Source organism: Anarrhichthys ocellatus, unplaced genomic scaffold, assembly GCF_004355925.1.
Source record: "Anarrhichthys ocellatus isolate YVR2014 unplaced genomic scaffold, GSC_Weel_1.0 scaffold15, whole genome shotgun sequence".
NCBI classification, from domain to species: Eukaryota; Metazoa; Chordata; class Actinopteri; order Perciformes; family Anarhichadidae; genus Anarrhichthys; species Anarrhichthys ocellatus.
In genome coordinates, this window is record NW_022280045.1 from 88,635 (window position 1) to 98,613 (window position 9,979).

A 9,979-nucleotide genomic window follows, 5' to 3' on the forward strand; every position below is an offset into this window, starting at 1 on the left:
TTGACTTCCTCCAGGTAAACAAAATGGGTGTTACTTTTTTTTCCCCCACGGTGCATTATGGGTAGCGGTGCTGACACACGCTCTGCGCACTCGCATTGTGCTGGCAAAGGAAACACCTTGAGAGCCTTGGGCACGAACTATACTCCAGCATAGATGACAATGGACAGTCTCAGGGGAACAAGACTGAGTTTGTGATTAACAATGGATAGAAATAAACATGAAGTATTTTCAGTTTGTGGGAATGATTTTATTGGCACTCTCACGCAAGGTTTTCTCAAGAATTTTGGACATTTATCTTGACGCACTGTAGGCTTTTATAGAAAACCTCCTTTCGAAGGATATGCAGCAATGCAAGTAATGGAAAATTAGTACTGTATACAGTGGGAATGTGTATTTTTGCATGTCTCATGTCTTCATCAGTCTTGATTTTCTTCTGTAGCATTGTCATCTATGACATCTGTGAAAGCAAACAAAGACAGCGCTTTTTGGGGGGCACTACCATGAAAATTTCATTTTTAAAATGAAATACATCTAAGTCATGAATTGTCCTTGGAGGGGCAAAGGGACTTAAAGGGACATTTTAGCTTATTCTTTATTTTTTTGTCATCATGCAGTTTGTCTGTTTGGACTCTAAGCCGTGTATTTCTACACTAGTGTCCTGAATATTCACTGTGCTAATGTTGTTGTCATTCTCTTTCTCTCAAAAAAAGACATATCGAGGAATGACAGTGTGCGTGCGTGTGTGTTTGGCTCCGGATACAGTGATACAGCTCTCTTTAGTATTAGCTTTACTTTGGTCTCTGGATCTGAAAACTCTCCCACTTTACACAACACTGTTGACTTTCTTTGGTGTTTTTGTTTGACGGAGGACTCAAGACTCAGTTAAGACTCAAAGCTGTATCATATGTTGATCAATTCCCCATGATTCTCTGACTAAACTTAAGTAAACACAACATTGTAGAGTGATATTGAATTTAAAAAATGTAGGCCGCCCAGATGTTTGACCAGCTGTTTGCCTTTGAGTATTCGTCGGCAGGCCTATTTCAAAATTGCTGAGAATTGTGATAGTCAACGTAAAATATAGTGTGCCATGAAATGTAGACCGTAATGGACAGAAGTGGATTGGAACAGCAGTGAAAGCAAACACGGCTCATGTTTAACCTGCGAACACCCTTTCTACTGCTGGCCTGATACCAGATAATGTCCCGGACACGAGAGCCACACTGGATACCACAAAAGAAAACTGCTATTTGTTCAGCTTTGTTGAGAAAAGTGGAGTACGATGGAGCTGTACATATTGTTTTTCTGTCCTCGACCTTAAGCTAAGTGACAAAAAGCTGAGTTTTGGAATATTTAAAGTCAGCATTCGCTTTTCATTCTAGCTGACCTTCACTTTAACCATTCTTTTTTTTGGAGTGGAAGTGACTAATGTTGTTATAGCTCTTATTCTAAACCAGCTCTTTAGTTCTTTCAAGAAGTTCTACATTTTCTTTTATCACATACAGCATCAGGTGATAGTGACAAGGTCTGCCAGTGTAATGCCAGCAGAGGGTGCTGTAGGTTCATGGAGGACTAAACATTTAAGTTGACAGTGAATAGTAGAGACTGAGAGACATTCGGTCAATGTCCAACTCAGAAGGAAGGACATTTATAGCTTTGTGAGCAACCAGCGGGTGAATGAGTGCAAACAGGTTTTAGCAACGGTTTACAGCAGGAGGTAGTAATAAGCAAAAATACATACTTCAGTGGCTTGAGGACTTGTGACAACAAGTATCAGCGCTGTTGAAGGCACTCAATCATTTTGTGCTGACCCTGAACTCCTGCTGAAATGCATGCGTGTTTACACGCATGCATGCTTGCTTGTAGAAATTTTCGGCAAGATTCAAAACATTCAACCACCTTGAAAATGCCAAACATTAATTTGCTGGAATCGGCTTATCATTGGCGGGATATCGCTTGGCCCACAACTGAACTTCCCCAGCTTCTCCGCCGTGGACAAAACTGCCATTTTATACCTCTCAGATGGCTTAAGTGTGAATGTTGGAGGAAAAAATAGGGGAGAGCGAGAGAGTTCGAGTTGAAATCAAATCCCTTTAGCAAACAGCAAAAAGGTCAGTGCTGACGCAGACAGAACAGGCTGCCCTCCCTCAAGACTATGTTCTTAAGTGGCTAGTTTCTATTTGTAGCATTTTTTACCTGTTTACTGACTCCCCCAGTCCAAAACCAGGTAGCTGAGCAAACATACTGGAGGGTTTGGACGATCTCGTGTCATCACACAGGGAATACATTTCAACTGCCTGCACTGTGCTGTCAGACCGCAAAACGCATCATCAGGGCAAACGGACGCATGTTTATCAGAGCCGCGGTGCCCCTCTGTGGATTGGCTCCAGGATCCTCATTTCTCCTGATTATCTAATATGAGAATCCAGCTTTGAATTATTAATACTGATAGCAAATGAATTGCAGTTTCCTTCTAGATAGAATCATTTTACTTGATCATAGAGTTTTGTTTTATCCTCCATTTGATTAAAACATTATTTAGAAATGGTGTTTGTGATGAAGTGATTAAATGGGCAGGAAGTATAGACATTACAGGGCCTTGTTCTCTCTCTCAACAACATGATGCTATAATGTTGTTTGTTCCTGTTTCCTGAAAGAAACAGGAACAAAAAGACACAAACATAAAGAAAAGGTACATTCATTAACGTAAGATAGTTTTGTTGCCATCTGACTAAAAACGTCTTTGTTTACACAATTTTTAAAGGCGTTTTAAGTAGTAGTAGTATTAGCCAAATACACTTCATTTAAAGTGGAGACAGACAACTTTTCAACTCCAATTATATAAAAAGGATACTCTCTTTGGTTACCTGAGGAAAAAAGTGCTATCCTCTTCCTGTTTTGGTTTCACATGGTTGACGCACTTCCTTTGTGCCGTAAATCCAGCTTTCATTTTCCTGAGAAATCGTACCCGGTGGCAAGCATTATTGCGAAGTGAAAGAGTTGATCCTTTCCCACTGGACAGAAACCCACTAACACATACTAACAGCTGACTTTTGTCTTTAGTGGAAAAGTTACAATCTGCATTCATTCCCGGGACGAATGACTCCAATAGGCAGAGATGGAAACATGACACCCGGGTTGACGTGCCTTTTTCGGCAACTTCAGTTCTGCTACTTTTTGTCATCTCAGCCACAAATTTGAGTTGAAAAGAGATTGAATAAGAACATATACTATATATATATATATATATATAAAGGTAGTAAGTAGTATCCTACATAACAATTTCACTGTTTACCAACCCTGTTTTCCGTTACGTTCATGATGTCGAACGTGACACACCAAAAAAACAGAAAACACAAAGGCATACTTGCAGTCTATAGCCAATGGACGAGGAGTCCATACCGTATTTATTTTGATGTAAAAAACCTGCATGTTTACGCTAATTTGGGTGGAAAGGAGTATTACAGGGAACCAATCTCAACATCGATGATGTAATTTTTCCATAGCCATTCCATTGCTAAAAAAATCGTCTATCGACCCTTTTACAGCCGACATCATCAAAATCATGCGTGCATGTGTTGGCAACAGAGGTGGCGTTTGAGCCCCAGCCATTCAGATGAGTTAGCAGCATCAAAAGGTCTTGTTGTTGCATGTTCGATTGTGAGAATCAATATTCCAACAGCGGACCCATCGTCTACTGAATGGCGACAGGATCGCGACGTGAGCAACAGGTGTTGCAGTTTAACTAGTCACCGTGTGAACTCGTGACTTTCAGCCAAATGCGTCCGTGGTTGCTCCTAATAACTTACATAGATAATAAACACAAATGAGTATTTAAAATGTAGTGACCACTACTAGCAACCTTGACACACTGAGTCACCAATTAACAGGTCACTTGAAATGAAACACCTCTCTGACTGCAAGTTAATAAATGCGTTAACTGCCATTGGACTGATAAATAAAATCAAAATTCGGAGTCTGTATGTCATGTAATTGACGTTCTGCACATGACTACACATAATGTAAGCGTCTAGTGACTGTGTGCTTGTATTTTCCCACTGGTGTCACCTTCAAATACCTGTATATATCTGGCCACTAAATATAAGGCCACTTGCTAATGGGTTCTAACAACTCGATAATAGCGAATGGATCTAGAAGTCGGTCACCATTCGTCAAAGTCAATTTGTTTAAGTTGCATTCGTGATGTTTGGCGGTTAATGCCCTTGCATGTAGCTTGACAAGCTATTGCACTCCGCTAAGGGACCCTTGTTGCCAATTCTACACTGCTTACCACATGCTTCTTGGTGATCCACCTAAAATATGTTGTTAAGTTACGTATGTGACAGGTATCTTTCATTTGTATTTATTGGTAATTATTGGTTAGCTAGCTAGTTGGCTACCCAACAGTTAAACATAAAAGGCTCTGTTTTCTCTCCAAATCTAATGTTGAACGTTTTTGTGGCAAAAGATTATTTGATTTGGGGACCAGAACCCATGGGTTGACGATTTCATGAGAGCATTTTTAAGAGTGTAGTATATGTGAAGAATGCTGTAAAGACACCACTGTGGGCATCCTTCAATCATACTATTCTAGAATTGTAGCTTTTCATTTAATAATAAATTGGGTATTTGGGCCAAAGTAGTATACTGTATAGTAGCATTGAAGATTAGATACAGTGCCTACCTTGTCCTCGCCCTTCATCTTTTTTTAGGGACATGCCCACTCTACATACAGCAATGCCCAGAACACCCAGTGGTATTTTCATTCATTTCATCTCCCTCTTTCTCAAACTCTCAATGCTTTTCACACACGTCTTACAAAAACTGGATGTTCATTCGTGATAGTAACAAAAAAACACAATAAATTCATGAATTTCATAACTATGAAGATGAAAATAGTCTGGTCGTCGTGTCGTCTGTGTGCTCAGCCTGCCGTAAGCGACCAGATGAGCGAGGCCAGCAGTCAGACAACTATTTTTGGTCCGAGTGGAAAATTTCTACGGTGATTCTATGGTGGTGGGGACCAACAGCAGAGGATCAGGGGGTAAGAAGAAAGTCTGTGAAACCTGTGGGACTGTGGTAAAACAGTGACCCTCTGCCACACTCTGCTGGCAATGAAGGTCTGCATGTGGGTTACCAACAAAAAGGGAGGAGAGGGAGAGCTGCCAAAGCCCATAATTTGAGTTTGGGATCAGTTTGTGTGTTAGTGTGTGTGTGTTTGGTGGGTAGTAGGTTTGGAACTCTGGTGAAGGCAAAATTCACCGTCAATGCTTTTTATTGTTATGAATTGAGTAGTACAATCTGCAAAGGGTGAGATTGTGTCAATGATCGTCTTCATGTCAGCGTCTTGAAATATAACAGACAAGATAGACCACTCCTCCAGTTCTTCCGATAGCCTAAGACAAACAAGCACTACGACTACAAATGACAGATGGGAGAGCAGGAGTACGCTTCGGGAATTAAACTTCTTACACATCGACCTTCCATCTGTAGTTAGTCAGCTCAGACTTATTAGATGGGCACTATTAAGTGGATAGGAAAGGAGTACAAAATAAGTGGCAAGGATAGTGGAATCACTAAAGGTAAAGGGAAGACCTTTTGTGCAGGAGGGCAGATAAGAGGCCAAAGAAGAAGCCAGGCAGTTCTAGTTTCGAGCAAGACAAGCAGAACAGGGAGATTGTGCCAAGCGATAGACAAGGTATAAGATGTACTGAGCAGCATTGAACTGTGACCAGTTACTGTATGCAGTCCAACAGAAATGTTTGTCGAGGGAGTTTAGAAACCGTACGACTGAGTGAGATATCTGTCTCGCATATATTTCTGTTACCTGTCATCACCCACTCACTCGCAGAGTGGGCAGAGCATTGGCAGCAACCATGTTTCCCACTGGGACGACATGTAGGCGCGGAAACGAAAAACACTCATGGTGCTTTGGAAACCGATTTAACTAAAAAGGAGGTGTCTCAATACGGTTCCCCCTCAGGTTTAACACTGTTAGCTCTTTCAGCAGTGTTACCGATGTTTGCATTGTTAGCGCCATTGGCACCGTAAGCTGTGATCCGCGGGCTTAGCTGTAGCCATGTTGAGAGCTGTGTGGATACAATAGATATGTTCTGAATTTCGACTTTAGCACCTTTAGTCCAGTATAATATCAGGTTTAGCTAAATTAATTGACAATCTGTATGTAGGGTGTGTATAGGTTTGTTGGTTTATTTATTGTATTGCCACTACTCACACGTTAAACTAAGATGATGGGGATGGTAAACGTTAACGGTGAACATGTTAGCATGCTGCAGTTAGCATGTAGCTAAAAGCACCTCTGTGCCAAAATACAGCCTCACAGAGCCGTTTACAGGGCTGTGAACTCTTAGCCTTGTTTAATCATGAGAAAATTTGAATGACCTATATTTTTATATACTTTCTCGAAACTGCACCAACACATAGCTGCAGAGTTTTAATCTGGTTTGTGAATTGCAGGTTTGAACAGTGTTTCTTTGACTTTCCATATTGTCTTTCTATCAGAGAGAAAATTCATAAAATCCCTAGATAGATGTCGTCACTTAAACAGAATGGGTTATGCCAAATGATTCTACACAGGCAAATTAACTGACACAAAGGCCCACCGAGTAGGATTTTGTGACTTTGAAAAGCTTCTCCATCTGTGATGAGAAAGTGGAGTGAAACAGTCAACAGTTATAAATACATCTCAACCTGATAGAATAGCCAGCAGTAGAGAGATGATTACAATGTTTCGCCACCAAAACACAGCTGCTAACTATGTTGAGATAATAACATCTAAATCTAAGTGGTGGAGGGCTGAGAGGAGGAAGTACAACCACACATTCAAACACCAGCACACACACACACACACACACCTACACGCACACATTGCTTCTCATCCTGTCCACAGTGATTGTTCGCCCACATAAACGGTGTGTGTCCGCCCAGGAGTTAACCGCCTGAGGAGCCAGTTATATAGCACGAGATTGATTGCATATTTAGAAAGTGCCTCACTTCAACACATGCCGGACAATTGCAGAACTACACATTCAACCACAGAGGTGTATTCATACATAAACACACACACACACACACACACACACACACACACTTAAACGCACGCACGCACTGGTGTGTTTCAGGCCCGACCAGCTGTGTCCAAATTTCAAACACAACTCAAAAACCCCCATAATTGCTACGTCCATTTGACGTTTCTGTATTTTACTGACCAACACACACAATCAAAAAGGTTTTAATGCTAAAACTGGCAACACATGAATGTGCTGTAGACTTACACAAATACCAGTGTTCAAGACCTGTAACTAGCATTATTTAAAGAGTCATCAGATGACACTTATGTGTATAGGTGCAAAATATAGAGCCAATGTAGGGTGACTCAGTTTAGTTTAGTTTGGTTTGTAAGTGAAGGCTTTGGCCCTGACGCAGATTTACTGAAGCATTCAACGTATGCAGTGGCTTGCTGAGCAGTGTGGCTAACGGAGAGGAGTGTACATCCTCGAACTCGGTAGGGGCCCTCTCAAAGATGCCAGGTTATACTCTGCTGAGTTCAACACATCAAGGTCAAGGGGCCATGTTTCCTTTCTTCTCAGGGGGCTCGGAATTCCTAGCAGTGTACCTGGGCCCTTTCGAATCCTGCACACTCTGCCATGTTTCACAGAACGCAGAAAAATCTTTGTAGTTATGCATAGTTTGATACTGCTTTACAATAGAGTGTTGCAGGGACCAAACCGGAAGCTAGCATCGCCCCTGTTCCCTCGACAAAAAGACAATGGGATTTTTTCCATTGCATTGTGGATTATTGCAGAAAACAAACTGTGGAAAACAGACTTTTATGATAACTACATCATTTGTTCAGCAAGATAATCTTCATAAATTAACACCACTTTTAAAATAGTTGAAGGGTAAATGCAATTGCCAGAAAAAAAAGCTAATGTTAGGCTACAAACAAACGAAACCCCGGTAGCATGAGCGCGAGACAACGCAGCTGTGAAGGCGGACTAATCTGCACGATGACGTTTAATGTCCTCGACAACCTCTGTTGTCTCATTGAACCACTTGTCAGCAACCTTGTTCTTTACAAAACATAAAAGATTCAAAATTCACGAGTCCGGGATTTACTGATGTATTTCATACCGTAGAACAAAAGTCTCAAGCTTGTGTTAACCGCAGACCTTATATCAGGCATAGATCCAAAAACCTATTCAAAAAACCCATTGACTCGGCGACAAGGGAAACGGAAGAGCAACAACAGGAACTCATTTCTGGCTTTTAGGACTCATTCCTGTGTGTGATGTATAAGCTATTAACACAGTACAGTCCTATATATAAGCCATCGACGTTCAGAGGCTATATGTCATAGCTCGACAAAGACTCGAGTGCATGAGCGAGTTGAAAAACGGACTTTAGGATAATAGTTGGTAATTATTAATCATAATTGTTAAATAATCAAACAACCACAACTGTTCTTTAATTAATGTATTCATCCTGTGACTATGCATGAACAGTATTTTAGAGTGCTTGTTGTATGTTCTGTATATACTGTTTGTAATAGTTTTTTGTAATTAACTTTTGGCTGTATCTCTATATTATGCATACAATTTCAAGTATGAGTTTATTGTATGTGGTCCCTGTCAAATATACTTGTAGAAATTTAAATGGTATTGACCTTGATCGCTCTTACTCCCTGTAAGAAAATTAATAGTCAGGTTTCCAAAGATGTCAAACTATTCCTTTAAGAAACCAATATTCTGAAAACCCTGGAAAGCCTTTGCCTGAATGAGAGCCAAAAAAGTCCATTACAGTAAACCAGGCTAAGTGGGTGGCTATTTGTCTGACAAAACTAGCTGCCTGTCTGAGTGAGAGTTATGACGTTCAAACTAAATTTCACAATGATGAAGTGCTGCCTGCCTACTCTAAATGCTTGAAAAGAAACTCTAATTGGCTAGCATGATGGCAGACTGTCAGGCTGGCTAACTGACTGCAGCAGATCACAGAAGTCCTGCGCCAATGGTCGCCTCTGTAACAGCGTTGTGTGAACTTTGACAGCACTGCGATGTTTGCCCATTTTCTCCAGGGGACCTGGCCCGAACCCAGCATATTTCATCTTGGCTCATAATGATATGAATTCAGGGACATGGTCATGTCCATTTCAGAGCCATTATTAAATGCTGTTTCAGAAGATGCTCTACCATGTTTAAATCCAATTCCTGGTAAATGTTTTCCCAACTGCGTATCTTACAGTCATTAAAATGGTCATACTTTTGAATATTAGCACAAAGAAATATCAATAGCTACAAAAGGAAATTGTTTATTTTGGTAAGTTTGTGACCAGCCCGTCATGTTGAAAGCAGTCGAGCACAGACAAAACACCTCTGGAGCGAACTTTCTCATTTTACAGCTTAACAGCACACTAAAAGGGGATTCTGAAAACATTTGAGGAGAGAAATAGGCAATACAGTAACAAAACCTTGATTCATATTTGCTCAGCGCTGCCTAGTTTGACAGTTTGATTGGAGTTGTTGTGCTTCGCCAAAGGTGATTGACAGACTCCTCGCCTCTGATTGGTTGTTTTCTTTCGTGCACGATGGAATTTTGCAAATGATATTAAGAAATTAAGATGAGGAAGAGGAACCAGATTTTGTTCATAGAATATCTGTCTCATGTACTACTCTCAGGACATTTTGAGCAGATGTGACAAAAAGTTATTTTTATTAAAATGACCAACTGTAGCTTTACGGGGCGACTGACAGGGACTTTTTAGCTGGATCCAGACCGCATATGTGCTCGTCCAGATAAGGGAACGGAAATGCATCCTGAGATGTTGAGATTAGCAAAACACAGAGCTAGTCTTTGTGTGTGTGCAGCCACTGGCATGGTCAGTGGTCCTGAGCACTTTCACATTCGTTAACTCACTTCACTGGGATTCAACAGAAAAATGAGAAGTGATACAAAACATACA